Raw genomic sequence first — 4,563 nt, forward strand, 5'->3', positions numbered from 1 at the left:
TGTTAAACATATTCATTGCAAAATGAAAATTGCCGTCGGCATTGCAAAATGAAAAATTTATAACAAATCAAACGCTCAATCGACTCCCCGTTCTAAATTTAAATGTAAAATAAATTTATAAATACTTAAATTGGAATAAAACCCCAATGGAATGTAGTCTTCGCTACAATCCTGATGCAAATCGCCTATGACATAATGTTCTATGAGCCGTGAACGTGTAAACGGCGCAACTAAAATACCCACAACTCTTTACTTGCTAAAACTTGAGTGGAGCCGACTAAGCGTACATAGAAAATACATTTCAAAACTGTTTATGAGCTGAAAAGTCGTATCAATTATATGATGAATATGATGAATGATATAACACGCATTAGTTGCTAAATATCCCAAAGTTTTCCTTTGGTTTGCCGACGGCTTTGCATTTTAACAGAATTGAATCCGTTTTGTCGATTATGTTGGGTATTTAACATAGGTGATTGACGTTAACATTTAGGTTGTTAAGGTGGGCATTTAAGCATTTATTTATTAAAAGCGACTCTGTGGTTTGCCTTTCAACAGGGAATTTAGCGAGGACTTTGTTTAATTTGACAATAAAATTTATTGCGTTGTTTAATTTGATAATAAAAATTATTGCAATCTAATTTTAGGCTAACTCGTAAAATTATTATTAATTTTGCTAGAGAATAATTTCTCTTCTCTTAAAGCGCTAGCCTCCAAAAAAGGTCTACTGCGCTTGAGATTTGAAAATGCAATGAAAATGCAAAATTTATTGAAATCAAATTTATTGAAAAATGATTTCATTTCTTTGCTATAAAATTTGTTTATTTTAGTTTAGTATATCTGATGCCCTGTAAAATATGACCAGCAAGAGGAAGACCGGTGCTTAGATAGTAATATTTTCAATATTTACATTCAAACAAGTGGTCACTCATTTAATATATATATAATTTATATCATTTAATATATATAATAAATATATATTTTACTTCTTCTTTTGTTTGAGTTCGCTGTGAAGATTCCGATGGTTTGCTAAAAGTATTATTTGGATTTTAGATTTGAACATCTAGTTGACTCTTCTTACCTCTTCGTAAGCTTATTTAAATGTCTGGTTGAAGATGAAGACTGATTAAATTTCCAAGGACATAAAGCACATTGATAAGATTTTTCGCCAGTATGAGTTCTGCAAAGTAAAGTTAATTTATTTAATTTATTTGCTCCTGTCTGGTTCTGTTAGAATATCATCTAAATTGGTCCATTGGTCGATTACGACACCAAACAAATACAATACAATACAAAGTGTTCCCATCCAAAATAGATCTATTGCAAAGGTTTGCTTTATTTTTACTTCCTTTTCCTCCAATGCGTCGGTATCGTTTTCTTGCCCGGCATTGTCAGTTAAAATTGTATTAAATGCTTCCATAGTAGCACTCACAACTTCAGATTTTATGAAAAGTTCCGTAAAACTTTTGGCCGGATTGTCTAACAAAGCGAATTTTGCAAGCGCTGCATTCAAAGTCTCCAACGTTTGCAATAATACCTTATGATTAATGGCGTTGTTCAGAATAAAACAAATATTCTCTATGAATTGACCATCTTTGCAGACCAAGTTATACTACTACTCAATTTGCTCTGTAGCACTTTTAACAAATATTGCAGCCCACAATCGCATAAGCTGTTGTAATTTTAAAGGATCCCGAAGGCAACCCGATAAACACTTCCAGCAGTTGTGATTCTTGCAAACATAGTTCATCTCTTGCTTTCTTGGGGTCGCACATATTGGCCAATATTCCAACCTGAATCTCAGGTAAGCTCTTACAATTAGTAGTCTTCGATCATGTCTGCATCTAAATAATAACCTATTCATATCCCGGACAGTGCATAAATCCTCTCCATTTCTTCTTCCTATTGTAGATTTTTCTCCAATTCACTTAATTTTAACAATGAATTTAATACGAAACCTTCAGCATACAATGTGTCGCATCTCCCCGTGTACGTTGCAAATCTTCAGGATCTGGTTTTCCAACTTCTAATACATTAATGGAGTGCTAAGTTGTCCAATATCACATTTATGGTAATTAGAAGGAATGTGCGGCGTTATTTGGGTCATGAGGCTCATAGGGGAAGTGGTTGTTGATGAGCTTAAAGATGGAGATATTGTTTCACTAGCATAACAAACATTCGTGCCCATATTCAGATGACAAAGCTGAGGCGTTGTTGCGGATAAATAATAATGCTGAACTTTTGAAGATATTGCTGAAGCTTCGTTAACATTTGCCGCACGCTTTTCGATAGCTGAATTTCGCCTAATCATAATACTGCTTGTATTTGGTAGCATTAAACTGCTAGTGCTCATGAATTCATTCATTTGGCCACGATCATTACAAATTGTTATCTAAAGTTGGTGTAGAAGATGGTGTTGATTAGTCCTAGGAGGAATAGTAGGTGGGCTTAATTCACCATCTACATTTTTTATCACAGTAAACTTTAGCCCCGTAGGGCTAACAATTCTGCTGATGTAATAACGACGCAATTGATCGGCGTACTCAGAATGTATGAGCTTATACGTCTAGGATCCCACAAGGAGCTCAAAAAAGGATTTGTACCAGAGCATTTGATGACATATTGCGCAACAGGCAACAAATACTGGGATACTGGCCTAAATTACAATTGGGAAGATGAGATGATTACGGCCAAGTCCGGACTCAAAATGAAAAGTCAAATGGAGTATTTAGGGCGCCATCGAGTAACGATTGGTACTTGTGCTACACTTGGCAATTTTTTGCAAATGCGTTTTCCACCCAATCATTTTAAGCATGTGCTACTTGATGAAGCCTTCACCGAAAAGTTCTTCTATGGTATACTCAGTGCCTGTTACCGGTATACAATAAACAAATTGCAAAGCCGAGCATAGACGACGAAATTCTGAACATTCATCAACATGAATAATGCCATTAGCTGGCGATGGTCCAGTCCAGACGGGATCGTCCAAATAACTTTTAATTCGATTGAGTATAACTTCGAAAATACTAAGTCCGCAGCAGAGGCGTTCGCGTGTCAATAAATCACCTTTACGTGCAATCATAGCTTGCTGAGAATAAGAAATCATAATGTATTTAAATAGTTTTAAGCAAAAATTCATTTTCAAAGCTTTTACCTTAGCAGTACCCAATTTCTCAACATTTGGAACAATTTGTAAATTTGCAAATTGAGCCTCCAAACGTTTTTGCTTGGCTTCTGTCATTTCATTTTCTACAATTACATCAAACATTGCAACGCGTGGTTGTGAGTATTTACTTTACTCACCCTTGCTGTGCCCCTTTGAGAATAAGCGTATACAATTATCAAGAATTTTGCATGTTTGTAGGCCTTTAGAGAATAATCGTATATTCGTTCTCAAACATTCAACAGGCCTTTGTAAAAAAAGCCTCATCGATGCGAGATTAATGTGTATACATTCGTACTCAATAATTTCCGTACCATCTGAGAAAATACAAATTCCATACAACTGAGAATGTTTGAATAAATTTCTTTACATGTATTGTAGGCCTTTAGAGAATAAGCGTATAGAATTATCAAGAATTTTGCATGTATTGTGCGACTTTCGAGAATAAGCGCATATTCGTTCTCAATAATTCAATTTTTTATCTTATATAATGAAATCTAATAATCTAATGAAATCATTTTTCCTGCTAATTGAGAAGAATTTAACACTGGATTCGGAAATATTACAAAAAGTGCATTTGACTTATTGCCGAATGTGTACCATTTATTTGCCACACAAAGTTTTAAGCGATTAAATTTTTCGAAAGAAAATGTATTATCTGCTCAAAGCTACATTAATTCTAAAACGAATTAATTTTTTCATCTCAATACGCTTGGAGAGTAGAATGTGACAAGCTAATTGTTCTAATTCTAAGTAATTATAGTCGACTTAATAGATAAAATCCCCTGACGTTTACGAGAAATCGGTTTCTGGGATATTATAATATCAAGTGCCCAAGATTATGGGTAGTCAATAGAAAACCAAGGAAGCAGAATATTTCTGATATTTCATTTTCAACGCTAATTTGAGTGCAAAAACTGCTAATGTTTTTGTCCGCTGCTATGCCATATTGCATGAATTTCTTACATTGAGACATTCTCCCATATATACATATATATATACATATACATATATATACATATATATATATACATATACATATAGCGTATTTCCAACGCTTCGAGAAAATTCTTAAGCCATTATCTGATCAGTTGTTTGCTTAAGTCTTTTTACCTATTACTCCAATCAAAGATCCTCCTATCATTCCTGCCTTATTAGATCCTACAACAAGTTGAGTAGGCTGTGGTGAAGAAGTAGGTTGAGGAAGTACATTCGTGATATCTTTCAAATAAAATAAGCACTTGTACGAATATATGGTAAGAATTAGGAGAAAATTTTTCAAAATAGGGCAAAATCGAACGCCAGGTCTATAAAAATTGTGTAAAACTATTCAGGAGACGTACAAGGGGAGAGGAATGCATTTTTTTGATACATTTATATAATAAAGAATATATATTACA

The sequence above is a fragment of the Glossina fuscipes genome, unplaced genomic scaffold (assembly GCF_014805625.2).
Source record: "Glossina fuscipes isolate IAEA_lab_2018 unplaced genomic scaffold, Yale_Gfus_2 142, whole genome shotgun sequence".
Classification (NCBI taxonomy): Eukaryota; Metazoa; Arthropoda; class Insecta; order Diptera; family Glossinidae; genus Glossina; species Glossina fuscipes.